Source organism: Pistacia vera, unplaced genomic scaffold (genome assembly GCF_008641045.1).
Source record: "Pistacia vera cultivar Batoury unplaced genomic scaffold, PisVer_v2 Contig654, whole genome shotgun sequence".
Lineage (NCBI taxonomy): Eukaryota > Viridiplantae > Streptophyta > Magnoliopsida > Sapindales > Anacardiaceae > Pistacia > Pistacia vera.
Genome location: NW_022196506.1, coordinates 102220 through 119668, shown reverse-complemented (window position 1 = coordinate 119668; position 17449 = coordinate 102220). Strand labels below are relative to the sequence as shown.

At 33.1% G+C, this 17449-nt stretch overlaps 1 pseudogene; it reads left to right on the top strand.

Moving 5' to 3' along the window:
• The first annotated feature begins 290 nt into the window (after positions 1 to 290).
• LOC116111915 lies at positions 291 to 17134 on the top strand (annotated as a pseudogene).
• The last annotated feature ends 315 nt before the right edge of the window (positions 17135 to 17449 follow it).

Below are 17449 nucleotides of genomic sequence, written 5' to 3'. Positions count from 1 at the left end.
AAAAAAATGGAGAGACGCGTTATACGTAGGCTATTACAATTTCGGTGTCCGTATTATTATCGAATTTGAAATTTGGAACCGGATACCCGCCAGTTCCGATTACTATCTGTTCTTTTGAACACTTAAAGCCCTTTAAAATCAAACAACGAATTAAATAATGGTTACAAAGCCCTTTAAAATTCCCAAGAAATCGTATAAACCCTTCAGTTCCATTTCTCCATCAACAGTGCCTGAACCTGAAGCTGAAACGCCAGCCATGGAGTCGCGACAGTACAAAAAGCAACCAACTTTACCATTTCTGTTCACTAAAACTGAGTCAAACTTACAGTCACAAAGCCCTTTAAAATTCCCAAGAAACCCTATAAACCCTCCAGTTCCATTTTCTTCATCACCAGTGCCTGAACCTGAAGCTAAAACCGGCGATGGAGCCTCAACATTACGAAAAGCAACTAACTTTACCGTTTTTGTTCCCTAAAACAAACTCAACTGTACGGTCTCTCTTCTCATCTCCTCTCCCCGCAAACTCTTTCTTCCAAAACTTCACGGTCAAAGCTGGTGATCAGGCCGAATACATCCACCCATGTCATATTAAATCATCTCTCCGTTCACTATCTGTCTCCTACCCATCTCGGTTCCACAACTCTTCTTTAATATACCAATTTTTCAAAGCTGATTTCATCATTTCAGGGTGTAAAAAAGCCGACAATAATTCTCAAAAAAGTCACATAATTTCCTCTTACAGAGATCTCAGTGTCACTCTTGATATCCCCTCCTCACATCTTCGTTTCTTTCTGGATAGAGGAAGCCCTTTTGTGACTTGTTCTGGGACAAGTGACATCCTATTTTGATATCAACTGTTCATTTTATTCTATCACTTGATACCAATAATGCACTCAATAAATACACCATTAAACTTAACAATAACCAAACTTGGTATTGTATTCGTCTTTGCCGATCAATTTTAGTCGAAATGGTGTTTCTTCAATCATTTCCCGTGGGTTTCAGGCATTATTAGAATTGCGGTGATGCCGGATTCTGTTTCTCAAAATCAGTCAATTCTTGATCGGTTCAGTTCTTGTTATCCTTTGAGGTGATGCTGTTTTCCTTAAGCCATTTTGTTAAGTACAAATGTATAGATGTTGGTGATTCTTGGGTGGGTAGTGTAACCAGATTCGGTTTCGGCAACTTGGCATTCAATTAATGGAATTAGAGAAGAATCATAAGCTGAAATAGTTTCAGCTCTTTCTAAGGATGTTGATGCCGTGCATTCAAGTCCTATAACCACGACCTATTTTTACGGGAAATTGATTGCTAGAGCCGCAAGATTGGCTTTGATTGCTGAAGAGGTGTGTTTTCTTGATGTAATACCAGTGATAAGGAAGATCTTGAAGGATACAATTGAGCCCTGGTTAGAAGGGGCTTTTAGGTAAATTGCTTTTTGTATAATGGAAAATGGGTGGAATTTTGACTAAACAAGGCTCAAAAAAGTCTGGAGCAGATTTTGGATTTGGAGTGTACAATGAGTCAATGACCACCATTACCATTTGGGATACTTTGTTTTATGCAATTGCAGTACTTGCAAATATTGATCCAGCTTGGGGGAGTAAGCATAAGCCTCAAGCTATTCACTTATGGCTGATTTTATGAACTTGGGGCGGAGAGCAAATTAAAATTATCCGCGTTTGAGATGCTTGGACTTGTACAAATTGCATTCTTGGGCTGGGGGGTTAACTGAATTTTGGGATGGGAGGAATCAGGAGAGCACAAGTGACGCTGTGAACGCATACTACTCAGCAGCTTTGATGGGGCTAGCCTATGCAGACAACCACCTTCTTGCCACTAGATCCCTGCCTGTCTCAATGGAGATTCATGCAGCACAGACATGTTGGCATGTAAGAAAGCAAGATACTCTGTATGACAGTGATTTCACTAGAGAGAATATAGTAGCTGTTCAGTGGGCAAACAAAACGGATAGTGGACTCTGGTTTGGTCCTCCTGCTTGGAGAGAGTGTAGGCTTGGCATTCTGCTGCTCCCCCTACTGCCAATCACTGAGGTTTTGTTTTCTGATGTTGAATTCGCAAGAGAACTTGTGAGGTGGACATTAACCGCTTTAGTAAGAGAGGGAGTTGGAGAAGGATGGAAGGGTTTTGTTTATGCTTTGGAAGGAAATTATGACAAAGAAAATGTTCTGCAGAAGAGTAGAAACTTGAATGGTTTTGATGATGGGAACTCACTCAGTAATCTTTTATGGTGGATTCATAGTATGGGGCGATGAAGGGGATGAAGGATGTGATGGAGTACTGGAAAGTCACTACTGTCATTGTTTATCTTATATATATATATATATATATATATGTCTGTCTGAAACTTTGTTTATGGGGATTAATCTAACATCCAGATTTCATTGCTGTTTTTGTTTGATATGTTGTCTTTGGTTGGTTTGCATATTTTAAACAGTAATACTACGGACACCGAATTTTTATACCGAAGGACGCGGCATCTAGTCAAACGCAACCACATTGAAAACAAAACACGTCTTTCGTGAATGAACAATCGTCCAACAATTATGAACGTTCGTCCATATTTTCATCAAGAATGGATGAGCGTTCACAAAAATATGAGTGGACTCTCGTTCATATTATATGGACGAGTGTCCATTCCATAAAATTATAAAAACAAAACAATGGACGCCATTGTTTAGCTAACACTCCATTATTAAGTAAATCAATCTAAATTCTAACATGAACTCTTCTTCTCAGTTGGTGCAATAATTTGAGGACAAAATGAGTATGACAAATCTGTCATTTAGCTAACACTCCAACTGAAAGAAGATATTCTCAAGCATATGTTGAAAAACATGTGGCAACGGTTTTTTACGTGAACTGGATGTTTTTTTCTTTCTTCCACTTCAAAAACTACTCTTTTCTTCTTCCCTTTAATCTCTTCCATCTCTAAAATCTGGTATAAAAGTGACTGACATAACCCCGCTGAAGTAGTTCCCTTCAAAGTTGAAACAACCCAACTCTTTTCTTTGGTTTTTGTTTACATTTATGGCTCAAATCACAACGCAAGGTCGTTTAAAGCTGCTTTTCAATGGTGATGGAGCGTCATTTGGTGTGGAAACAAGAGACCCTTTTCACTACAAGTTTCGAACTTTAAGATCAATTCAAGCTCCCAGGAGAAGGCTCAGGTTTCTTAAGTCTACCACAAGATTTTACTCTTCAGTGTGAAGAAATCGAGACCGTTCAATGTAGAGGCGAGTATTAATGTGAGTGATTCAGGGATTCAGGATAAAAGCGAAGAGTATGACAGTGATTTTCAGACTGATGGCTTGGCTTGTTTTAGATGACTGGTTTTGGATCTCTCTTATAGGCAAGTTGTTTCTGGAGCTTACTTCATGCCTAACATTTTTGTTCTGTTTTGATTCTTTTAATGTTAGTTCGTGCTTGTTTATTGAGAAGATGGTTTATTTACTACATTGGTTTTTGTTAGATTTTGATTTGGGTTGTGGGTTTAGAATTTTTTCTAGCTGTTTGTGTTTTGTAAAGAGTTAATTTGAGTTGGAATTAAGTAATTCAGCGGTTTGTATGCAGTTGATGATGCGGGAGTATGCTTTTCTTAGCTATTATTTGAACCAAGTATTAATTTTATGATGCGTCCATTGTTTTGTTTTTATAATTTTATGGACGAGCGTCCAAATGAGGTGGACGTTCGTCCATATAATATGGACGGGAGTCCACTGATATTTTTGTAGACGTTCGTTCGTTCTTGATGAACGATCGTCCATAAAATATGGACGGATGTCCATAATTGTTGGACGATCGTTTATTCACAGAAGACGTGTTTTGTCGTCAATGTGGCCGCATTTGATTGGATGGCATATCCTTAGGTACAAAAATTCGGTATCCGTAGCATTATTGTATTTTAAAATAAGATTAATCAATCTCATCAAAGTTTTTCCTACACTTATTTGCCTCATTGGTATATTTCTGGTGTTGGTTTTGAGCTTTCTATTTATCAACATATACCTGAGATTATCCAGAGCTTCCCTTTCAAATTTTTCTTGATTAGTTTAGATGTGAAAGACACCGGAAAAATCAAACTAATGGCCTTGCCATAACTAACCCCATAACTTTTGTTATTGTTTGAAGAGTGAATGATTTTTCCCACCCAAATAATGGCTTAATAACATTTTTTTACCCACAGACTTTTAAAATACTACTTTAATACCCAAATTTATATTTCGTTTTCAATTCTAACATCGTTGCGACCCCCACCACCACCATTATCATCCCCTATCATCACTCACCAAAACCCTTCAAACCCTACTTCTGCCGACTGTGCCAATCACCAACAATCAAGCAATTAGGGTTTAAACAGTCACCCCTCTCAAGTCAAATTTCAATCAATCACAACCACCAAAATTCAACATTCCACCACCAAAAGACTCATCGGTCTCCTCTCTTCAAAAACTTTAACAGTCTAGACCGAGTTTGCTCTCTATTCATCATAAGAATATAAATTTGGATAGTAAAATGACATTTTAAAAGTTTGTGAGTGGATAAGTGGCATTAAGCCATTATTTGAGTGGAAAAAATTGCGTACTCTTGTTTGAAAAACAAAGATACACATGTGGGGCTTCATTTTCCCATTTTCTTTTCAATCAAGCATGGGAACTTCACCTATCTTTATAGGGAATAGATTATTAACATTGGCAAGTTTCTGCTATGGAATGAGATGCCACTGGAGGCAGGAAACCATAATAAGATACACAATTTCAAAAATAGTCCACTCAATGTAAGTAAACTTGTCCAGCACACATCATGAAATTTCTTTCTACTCACACTTCAGCACTTCTTCACGTTAAACGTAAAAAGAGAATATTTCCGCCCCTCTAAAATACATAAGACAAAGAAGAATGCACATAAGAAACAGTTTTCCTTTTTAAACGTTTATTAATTTCCTTAATGCTATCTATCATTTCTCTCATCTCATTCATGCACTTCTCCAGCTGGTGAAGAAAATCGGTAGCCTCATTTCTATGTTCTTCAAGGTTTTGTTCGTAGATTTCACTTCTGGGTATGTCGTCTTCCCAAACCTGATACCGGCACATATTGGTTGATTGTGATGTCTTCATGACAAACACGTGAGAGAGGGACAGGTAAAGAACTTTATCAAGCATGCTCACAAAAATGGAAGTTCGTAGTTTCTAAAATAATACACCGATGATCAAACATATTATATCGTGTTATGTACTACAAAATTTGGAAATGCAATGGAGCAATGGCAATAAAGATAGCACCAAGTAGCTCAAGATCAAAGGAAACAGAACTCAGTAGAGATAGTATCCACTTCCATCAAATAGAGGCCAAAGAGGCAGAAGAAGTTAAGATCAAATAGGTATAATCACATATGAATTGATGATTGAAATCCCTTTATATGCCATACTAAAACAATCCATGATCTCAACCCTGTCTCTGTATACGTAAACAAACAAATATATGTAACAATCCCCAAGTAGAATGATCCATACAGTAAAAATCATAGTGGCTCAACTCAAATGTCCCTATGCTAAATCCAATGCCAATATTCTAAGCAGCTTTCTAATAACTGCACTTTCTACAGCTTTCTGATTCACTCGCTACATATAAGTTGGATGAGAAGATTTTTTTTTTTTTAACAAAAAAAAAAGAAAAAGAAAAGTTGAATGGTTAAAACCTCCGGCTTCCAGTAGAGATCAGGGTTCAAAACCGCTTTGAATAGGATAAAGTAGTCCTTGTTTAAAACTCAGTGAATTCATGAGATAAGAGGACTTCTATGAGCACGGGTAGCGGGTAGAACCGGAACCGGGGGGTAGAACCGGAACCGGTACTATGCGGAGACCGGTTTCGGTTCCAATTTTTTGGAACCGATACTGTGCAGTTCCGGTTCTTGTGTGTGGAGGAATCGAAACCAGAACCGGAACCTGTAAAAAAGGTACCCTATTTGGAACCTGTAGGGGGTACCCGGTTTGGAACCGATTTTTGGAACCTGTTTGGAACCTGTTTTGAAACCTGTTTGGAACCTGTTTTGAAACTTGTTTGGAACCTATTTTGGAACTTAGACTACAATGAAATATTTGTGAAATGTGAATAATGGAGGGTTTCTATTATTTTACATATAAAAAAATTTAAAATAGAAAAAGTTAAATTTTTAGAATAACCTAATTAAATAAATATATGAATACAATTATACTTATTACATATAAATTACATCATATTAAAAGCTTTAGTATATTATAATACATTAATATTAAAGTTTTGATTAATTAAGTGAATAATTGGAATTATGATCCAATTAAAAGTGTTTTACATTTTTAATGTTATTAAAAGAATTATTTTTGAATAAAATAGTATATTTGATTGAGTAATAATATATTTAGTTATTTACTTCAATTATCAAGTTCTAAGTATATCTATAATAAATTAGTAATTAATTAATTATATATGATAAATTGATAAACATTAATAAATTTAATTACTAGTTAAATATCATACTTAATCAATTATAACATTACATTATAGTTAAATGATTACTTAATTAATTATAATTTTATAACATTACTTAATTGATTTATAGTATAATTAATTATAGCATTACATTAATTGATTACTACTTAATTAATTGACTTATAAGTTATAACATAATTAAATAGTTAATTAATTGACTTATAATTAGAAATTTAATTAATTATAGCATTACGTTATAGATTTATAGTATAATTACTTAATCAATTATAACATTTTATTATAAACATTAGTACAAACTTAATTAAATGATTAAAAATTTAATTAATTATAATATTACATTAAAAATTTATAGTATGATTACTTAATAGTTAATTCACTATAACATTACATTATAGTATGATTATATAATTAATTATAACATTACATAATTAAATAATTACTTAATTGATTATGTCATTATATTATAAATATTAGTAATTAATAATTTACTACATAAACATTAGCATAATACTTAATTAAATGATAAGAAATTTAATTAATTATAACATTACCTTATAAACATTTCATTATAAACATTAATTAAGCATTACATTATAGTTAAATAATTACTCAATTAAATTATAATATTATTATATTACATTATATTATAATCACTTACTTAATTATAGCATTATATAGTTAAATGATTACATAATTACTTAATTAGTTATGAATTTATAACATTACATTATAAACATTAGTAATTTACTATACTATTACATTACTTAATTAAACGATTAAAAATTTAATTAATTATAACATTACCTTATATATTTATAATATGATTACTTAATCAATTATAACATTCCATTATAAACATTAGTATATTAATCAAATGATTTGAAATTTAATTAATTATAATATTAAATTATAGATTTATAGTATGATTACTTAATTCATTATAACATTACATTATACTATTATAGTATGATCATATAATTAATATAACATTACATAATTAAATGATTACTTAATTGATTATGACATTATATTATAAACATTAGTAATTTACTAATTTACACAATACTTAATTAAATGATTAGAATTTTATTAATTATAACATTACATTATAAATTTATGGTATGATTACTTAATTAATTATAACATTCTATTGTAAACAATATTACAATACTTAATTAAATGATTAACAATTTAATTAATTATAATATTACATTATAATTAAACCCTAAACCCAAAAAGTATATTTGTTAGGGGTGTATTTGTAAACTTTTAAGATATTTTTGTCATTTTTTAAACTAATAAAGGGTAATAATTTTTTACAGGGTACCCTGGAAAGGAACCGAAACCTGTATTTTAGGTTCCGGTTCCTTGAATTGAAGAACCTGTACTGTGCGGTTCCGGTTCCTTTTTTTGGGAACCTGCACTTTGCGGTTCCGATTCCGATTCTCCCGGAAAATGAAGGGTGCCTGGAATTGCTCACCCCTCCTTCTAGGTATCCATAAAAAAAAAAAGGCTATTTTCTTACTTTCATCACCACAAAGGAATGTGTTTCCACCCAAAATTTAAAGCTGCTGGATCATTTTTAACTTATTTGAAGGCTAGAGAACTATGCACACAGCTCTATTTTTACATCATCTAGTAACACTTATTCTTCCAAAAGGTTCAGCACCATGGAAGCAACTATTGAGCAAGGCAAACTATGCAATTGATGCATCAGCTTTCCATGGAAGTCTGTAGACAAAGAACTTATTTATCTGTACATGAACTATCATAATTTGCAAAATATTTACATAGCAATTACTAACCCATATAACAAAATAATCAAACTAAATTCCACAAAACCCTGTTTGTTTCCCAGTAAAATAACGAAATCATTTCTTTCCAGGAAAAAAAAAAAAAAAAAAAAATGTAAACCCTATTCAGCAAATTCCTCCAATGTTCAATTAAGTTCATTACCTCTTGAGTCTAGATGATCTAAATGCTAAATTGTTTCATTTCATTTTCTACCATTTTCTCAGAAATCCAAAGGGTGGCTCACACAAAACATAACAGAAGAAACAAGCAGTTTTATTGAAAATAAGCGTAAATTACAGTTTCCTGAGGTGGGATTTTGTTGCGGCGGCGCGTACCTGCACGCAAGGAGCGAAGTAGCGTGAATTTGAGGCCTGAAGGTCTCAGAGAGTGAGCGGGTACTGGGTTGTGACTGAAAATCTAGGGGCTTAATAAAAATTTATTTTACTCTTTAATATAAAATAAAATAGAAAATATAAATATTCATAAAACAATTAAAAAGGATCACAAGTTAAAAAAACAAAACAAAACAAAACAAAAAACGGGTAGTTAACAATATAAAACTGTTTAGTTTAACTTAAAAAAAGACGTAAATATGAATAATACTACACCAATAATTTTCTCTACGTGACAATTTACAATTAATTAGTTCACAATAGGTCTTACATGTGTCTCATTAATTAATTACGAACTGATCAATTATAAACTATTATGTTAAGAATATGAAATAAATTGTGAGAAATGATTATTGGTGTAATATTACTCGTCTACATATAAATCAAGTCAAAAGAGATATCAATAAATAATATTTTGGCCCATCATAGAACTTTTCTTGCTCCGTCCCTAAACAAGACAAAAACTTAAGTCTGAATTTTTGGAATAGCATTCTATTTTGGACAGGATTTTTGGAAAATAAGATAGGAAAATGTTTTTAGTGTATTTTTGGAAAATATTATATTATTATATTTTAACCCTTAAGTTTGTTAATTTAACTAAAAAAACCTCACAATAAAAGTTTATAAATTGACAAAAACACCCTCACCCAGCCAATTATTGTCGGCAGCCGACCACCACCGCCGGACAATGGTCGAAAGCCTCCAAGATAACGCATGAACAACTAGATCTGACCGATCGTACGTCAATCTAGTTTTTTCCAGATAAATCCACCGTAGATCTAGATAGAAACGGCCAGAACTACGACCACAAATCTGGTCGTTGTTGATGGCCAGATTTCTGGCCGTCGTCAACGGCCGGATCTTTGGTTGTAGATCTGGCCTGGAAACGAAAAGATCGACGCACTTTTCAATTTTTAAGATAGGATAATGTAAAAATAGTGTGTCAAACACACGACTAACTTTTGGGTTAAAAAAAAAAAAAAAAAAAAAACACTTAAATCTAATCTTTTATATTATGCCTAATTTTTCTATGTTCCCTGATTAAAAGAATGTTTTTTTTTTTTCTTTTAGACTTTGATAATTAATCTAAAAATGTAAAATTAAATATGTGATTTATTTAAGCTTACTCCTATATTGTGAAATATATACAAAATCATACATATAAACAACATCACAATGTATAGTACTTTATTTAATATATCTCCATAAGTATAAATAAAACAAGAATAAATCATAAAATATCATCATCACATTATTCTCACAAGATCTCAAGTTGTATTATTGCAAATTCACCGTTGGGTAGGGAATGCAACAAGCAACTAAATCTAATAATAAACCAATCAATAATAATGCACAACTTTTCGATAATTAATCTCCTTTGTGATGAAAAATTACCTAGGCGTTATGTTACTATCAATTAAGTCATGGTTTCGCAATAAGATACATAAGAACCCCCTTTGGGTAGGTTACTATATGTAAAATATAAAAAAATAAATTTCACAAATAAATGACAGAGAAATTTATGAGTATTTTCTCACCCATAAATCCTCCGAACATGAAATTTATGTATTTAACAACATGCCCATTGTTGATGCGTGATTTTTACACCAACGAAATATACGTGTGAAATGTTGAGCTGGCCCAAAAAGGCACACGTGAATGTAAAGAAAAATGACAATAAATGCAATGGGGACAGTTTTTAAAATGGTTCGGATGCTAAAGTAGCAAGTTCTACGTCCACTGATGCTTATATTGATGATAAGGGTCAGGTCACTTTGACTGACTGACTTTACAATGGTAATACAAGGTATCAAATACCGAAAAACTCTAGAGAGAGAGAGAGTAGCTAATCAGATGTAAAATATGCGAATCCCCTTCAATAAGAGAGGGGCTTTCAATTTATAGAGGAATGGATCGAGGCAATCATCACTGAATTTGCGGGTTGGTGAGATTATCCGTGTAAAATCCTTCTTTATGTCACATTGTCCACATGCGATTTGGAGCATGGATTGGACACGTGGGATCATCACAGCTCTTAGTTGGCCTGGCGCATGTCCACTATTATGACAGAAGCAGGTTACGGGCATTCCCATGATCTGACTTTTGGATGCTGACTGAACCTTACATCAGCCCTTATATTTTTTAGGCATAACACCCATAAATTACTTTAATCATATTCCCACACATATATACAACTATTTGTGTATATATAAAATAATAATAATAATAAATTATAAATCATGAGAATTATTGAAACATGAAATTTTCTTATCAATAATATAATTTGTTGTACATTCTCACTAACACGATATTATCTTTTTTCCATCTCCTAAAATTGTTATCAATCAGAACCTCAATTCGTGGCATTATTATTGTTAACAGCAAAATAGACTATCATAAATAATGCAACAAATCAGTATTACAAGCAATAGTCAAAATAGCTTTAAAACCTTATAGGCTACTTCTTATAGGGATTCTCGATGCATCGTCATTAGCTCCCCTTTGAGCGGAGAAAATGACATGATGTTAGGGCCCCAATCATAAAGTTAAGGAAATAAACAACACAACATATGACTTCAAAAACTAAACTATCCCCTTTTCGGTAGATAGAATTTTTAGGTCATTGTCCACCCACCACTTAATAGGAGTTTTTTCAGGACCAATATATTTCCAACATTTACCTTATCCAACCATCAATTTCAACACAAGTAATATCCACCTTCGGGCAGAAAATTATATGCATCAAAACTAAAGAATGTATCATTTACTGAACAAATAACTTGCAAATTTCAATGAATGCACCGCTTTGGCGATTAAGCATTCTAGCAGCTCACAAAATTATTTTAATAATACTAAACAATATGATCATAATCATTGTTTAAAAAGCCGGACCGTTCATTGACTTGATCAAGGGACTGGTTTGCGGGTTGACCGATCAAACTGATTGGACCGATCGGTCTGACTGGTGTATATAACAGTCACATCTTTAAACAATTTTATTAATTTTTATAAGTTTGAAAACTAGCAAATATATCCTTAAAAATTACCTATAAACCCCTATAAGTTTAAAATAAATCAAATGCACCCTAAGATTTTATTATTAATTTCTTTTTCTCTCTCCNTTACAATGTTACCCATAATTATTAAAACTTTTGGACAAGAGTGCCCTTGTTTTGAAAACAATTTATAAGAATGAACTATTTTATCCTTATACACAAACCTTTTAGACAAGAATGATCTTGTATTAAAAACAATTTACAAGAATGTTAGCTGCCAGCCAATACCACCGACCGCCAACAAACATTGTTGGAACGACGCACAACTGACCGATATGGTCAATCATGTGCCGATTTGGCAGTCGTTGACGACTAGATTTTGACTGTTAACGATGACTAGAGATTTGGTCGTCAACGACCAGAACCTGTCGTAGATCTGGTCATTTTCGGCCAGATTCATCCATAGATTTGGCCGGAAGTGGCCAAATTGGCGCACAACCAGTCGGCTGTCCTCTTGAGTGGCTAGGTTGTATTTGTTAATTTTCAAACTTTTATTGTATGGGTGTCCTAGTTAAATTCTCAAACGTACGGGGTTTAAAAAAATAATCCAAATAATAATAATATTATTAATATTAAAAAACAAGGGCAATTCAGTAATCTATATAACATACCTACCAATTTATTACAATCTAAGCAAATACATTTTATATAACATTCCCAGTATTCTTCAAAGTAATCTATCTTCTCATTAATATAATATTCTCAAGCCGTTTGGTTAAGGGTAATAGAAGATGACCTCGGTTATCTATCTTAAAAACGGGATATTACTGTGTTTGGTTTTTAGATAATCAATGATTTCGGTAATCTTTCAATGCAAATAGTGTTTACTGTAGGCAAAATAGTGGGTAATCTGATTACCGAGTGGAAGGGTGTTATTTTAAGATTATCGGGGTAATCCATTTTTATTCCCATTTTACCCTTAGTTAATTAACATTTGAAACTTTGCTAAAACACCTTAACCACAATAAAAGTTTAAAATTTAACAAAATACCTCTAACCACCCAAAACGACTGCCGGCCGTCAGCCACCACTACCAACAGTTGTCGAAATGGCTCACATCCAGCTAGATCTGGCAGGAAACGACTATAAGCCAAATCTCTTATGGCATTTTCGGCTAGATCAGCGCACGGTCGGTCAGATCTGATCGATCGTGTACTGTTCAGGTCACTTTTGACGATGGCCGATGATGGTAATCGACAGTCGCTTGGGTGATCAGGGGTATTCTGTTAAATTTTAAACTTCTGTTGTGGCTGAGGTGTTTTAGCCAAATTCTCAAATGTTAAGGGTTAAAAAATAATCTAAATAATATTTTTTTAAAAGGGCAATTTAATAAAAGGTCTCACAAAATTCTTTTATTCATTCCAACCAAATATATCAATTATTTATATCCACCAATCTAATCAAACATTTATTATAAAACATTCTCCTTAATCTTCAAGTTAATCTATCTTACTAATAATCTAATTTTTTTAATAATACAATATTCTTTGAACCAAACGATCCGTCGACCTCTCCTAATAATACAACATCCTCTTAACTAAATGCCCCTAAATCTAATAAGTCTAAAATAGTCTTAATTAGCCTTTCGTTGAAGACTGACACGTTACTTACAAGTTTCAGAGCACTTTCATTTCATTAGTGCTAATTAAATGTAAGCAACTACCATAAAGTTTAAATTGCCTACTATGGACCATCATCATTTTATTCAATGAAATCATAGGCTATGCTACCACTACTACTACATAAAGTCATAAATCTCATTGGGTAGGGTGGTCATAATCCCCGACTTGTCCAATTAACCTGTTGTATTTCAATTAGATTTACAAAAGATTCTCTCTTTAAGACAATCATTCCATTCCTCTTTCATGAATAGAATTTGAAGTCTTTCCTTAAACTAATCACATGATTAAGGAGCCGATACTTTTGAGGGGTCATTATAATTTTACAGGATACCCAAAATCAGAACCAAAATTGTTGTTACAGGTTCTGGTTCTGGGTATTTAGGAACCAGAACCATCGATTCCGGTTCCTTCAAAAAGTGTAAGGTACCCAGAACCGAACACCCCTACATATAATTCCCATGTTTTATTAGTAATATCAACATTCAAATCAATCTATAGATATAATTCTTCTCCCTCAATTCGATCTTGAGATTAATTGAGGTACGTACAAACTGTCCTGGGTTATTCTAAAAAAAAAAAAAAAAATCTCATAAGGGAGAACGACATTGTCCCACCCAAGGTTTGACAAAATGACATTTTCCCACCCTTCAAGTTTCAAAATGACACTTTCCCACCCTTCGTTAGGTTTTGTTAATATTTTACAGAAAAGACAAAAATACCCTTAAATATTTGACTTTATAAATTTTTTATTATTTTTTAATTAGCCAAAAAGTAAAAAAAGAAAAAATAGTTAACCCAACCTAAAAAATTAGGAGTAATGATATGGAATTATTTAAAGTTAAAGGACCTTAATATTTATTTATTTATAATATCATCAATATCTCATCACTATTATTCAATAATCTATTAAATTTATAATTTTTTTTTTACTAATTAACATATAATATTAATATTCCTAATTAATTAAATAAATAAAGGAAAAAAAAATCTTTACACTTAAACTAATAAATAGTCGAGTAAAGACTTTAGTTAACTAAATTTTAATTTATAATAAATTATTTAAGAAATAAATTATTTAAAGATATTTTCATGTTTTCATCAATATTAACAGAAAATAGTAATAGAACCTGATAAAAGTAAGAAAATGTCATTTTAAAACTTTGACGGGTGAGAAAGTGTCGTTTTGCCAAACTTGGGTGGAAAAATGTCGTCAAACATCTCATAATGCCATAACTTACAAAACAAGTTTTGTCTAATTATTCTTAACATGACATGACATGACTCATATTTTACAGGTTATGAGTTACATTGGACACAAATGAATGAATAATGAAAATTTGTTAGGGGTGTATTTGTAAACTTATAAGGTGTTTTTGTTATTTTTTAAACTAATAGGGGGGTAATTGATTTTTTACAGGGTACCCTGGAAAGGAACCGGAACCTGCATTTTAGGTTCCGGTTCCTTGAATTGAAGAACCTGCACTGTGCGGTTCCAGTTCTGGTTCCTTTTTTTGGGAACCTGCACTGTGCGGTTCCGGTTCCGGTTCCCTCAGAAAATGCAGGGTACCCGGAACCGCTCACCCCTTCGCTTAAAGGTAATCATGTTTGTGGATGTTTTCTTCAGTTGGTTCTCTTTTGATTGTGCTCACTTGTTCTAGTAATGTGCAAACATATGTTAAAAAAATAAAATAAAATATATTTTTTAGTGACTATTTACTTTCTAGGGTTTGTATATTTAAAGGGACAACTTTTCTCTTTTGCAAAAAAGACACCTCTCTCTCTCTCTCTCGACCTACCGCCTCCATCTTCTTTCACATTTCTTTATTCTCATTTGTCTCCTCTTTGTCCTACATTGTTTTTAATCATGATGAATCGTGATCACTCTTCTTTAAGCAAGAAACATCAGGCCATTCTTAAGATAAAAAGGGCCAGACAAGAACAATAAGCCTCGGAATCTGAAACCAAATCTTCGTCTTTCTCATCTAGATAGGAAACTTCTTCAGCTGACTCGCAAAGTGTGTCCTCGTGATCTTCAGAAGGTCCTCCATGAAAGAAACTAACTTCTTCAAAGGTTTCAAAACCCAAGTTAAAAGCATCTTCCTCAAAGTCTTCAAAGAGAAAGAAAGCTCAAAAATCAGGTAAAAAGCACATAACTTTTGAATCAGGTTCAACTTCTCTTCGTTTCTCAAAACTTGTTGTCTTGAGGACTCTTAGTTGTGAAACTCGTTTGAATTTAGAAGATTTCCCTAATGTTATGTCTATTGTTGCTATGAGAGATTGGATAAACATTGTTGAAAATTTTGAGCCTCCATCTAGGACCCTTGTTCAAGAATTTTTTACTAATTATGGTCAGGAATTAGAAATGTTTGATGATGTCTTTCTAGTGTTTGTGAGAGGAAAACGAGTAGAGTTTGATGTTTAAGTAGTTAGAGATGCTCTTGCCTTACCTGTAGTTAGACTTGGCAAAACGAGTGGGTGGGTCGAGTATGGTCCGGGTCAAACGGGTATGAGCCCTTATACGGGTCTAATATTTTGGACCCGTGCCCTACCCTATACGGGTATGGGTGGACCCGCGGGTGGACTCGTTTTTTCTCTCTCCAGATTTCAGTTTTTACAGTTTCACCCTAACAGTTTTCAATTATGACAATTACACTCCCAAAATTCCTACAATTTTAATTTTTTACATTTACACCCCCTAAATCAACTACTCTAAATTCAATTCAATTAAGAATATAAACAAATAAGAACCAAAATAAACAAATAACACATAAACAAACAATAACATATAATACAAAACTACAAATACCAACCAAAATAAACAAATACAAAATCACTAATACACAATTACACATAAACAAACAAAATAAGTCAATAAACTATAAATACCAACTAAAATAAACAAATACATAATCCAATGTTCAACAAAAAAATTCTTAGGACAGCAAATGTTCATCCCACAGTGGGCGTGATAGAGTCTCTTGATTCCACAGTCTCGAGATCAGTCAATGGCACATCAAGATCATCATCCGAATCATCATTCACCTCATCATCTACAAAACAATGATCAACTACAAATATTAATAAATGTAAATAATAAAACATAAGAAAGTAAAAAGTGCTGCTTGAAGTCTATATCCATTCCCCATATTTACATTTTTGGCCTATTATATTAAGCCCTTTATGATGCCTCTATGTTTTGCTGCAGACTGCAGTAGTTAAGGAACTGCAAGACTTGAAGGAGGTGGTTATGAAAGGTGAATTGGAAGGAAAGAACAAAAAGGAAAAATTTGATCCTGAGAAGCACATTGATGCTTACTTGCCTATTCGAGTTAATGAGCAGAGAGTGAGCAATCTGTTGCAGTCTCTCTTAGTGGTGGCAGTAGTGCGCGCCATGCCTGCCATCAAGCAAATTCCTACATCAGTTCTTTGGGGTTATTTTGCTTACATGTCCATCGACAATCTCCCAGGGAACCAATTCTGGGAAAGGATGCTACTACTATTCATTACACCTAGCCGACAGTACAAGTGAGTATTCCTTCTTTTTGAGCATTCAATCTGAGAACACATAATTCAACTTGTTTTGGCACTATGAAACACAAATTAGTTGCTTACGATTGTCTTGTTTCTCCTACGACTTCGGTTCTTTCTCTGCAGGGTCATGGAGTTGGCTCATGCGTCGTTTGTGGAGTCAGTTCCATACAAATACATTATCATATTTACTCTCTTCCAGCTTGGATATAGACTTCAAGCAGCACTTTAATCAACTACAAGCCCTATATCCATCAATTAACACTACATATAACATGTCAAACTCTAATTTGATCACATATGTAGATAATATAATCAAAATATATATATATCAAAAAGTAATGAATTCTGTTATGCATGCGAAAATGTGTATCTCATGGAAATAAAAAGGGGCCACCGAATATTTAAAATGCAGTACTCAAGAACTCAATACAATTTCCACTCAAATTGCCTTACCTTCCAGCATTTTAAAACACCATGAACTCAATTTTCTCAAAGACATTCCAGCTGGGAGCATGCAAGTGTATTCAACCAACCAACCCTTAAA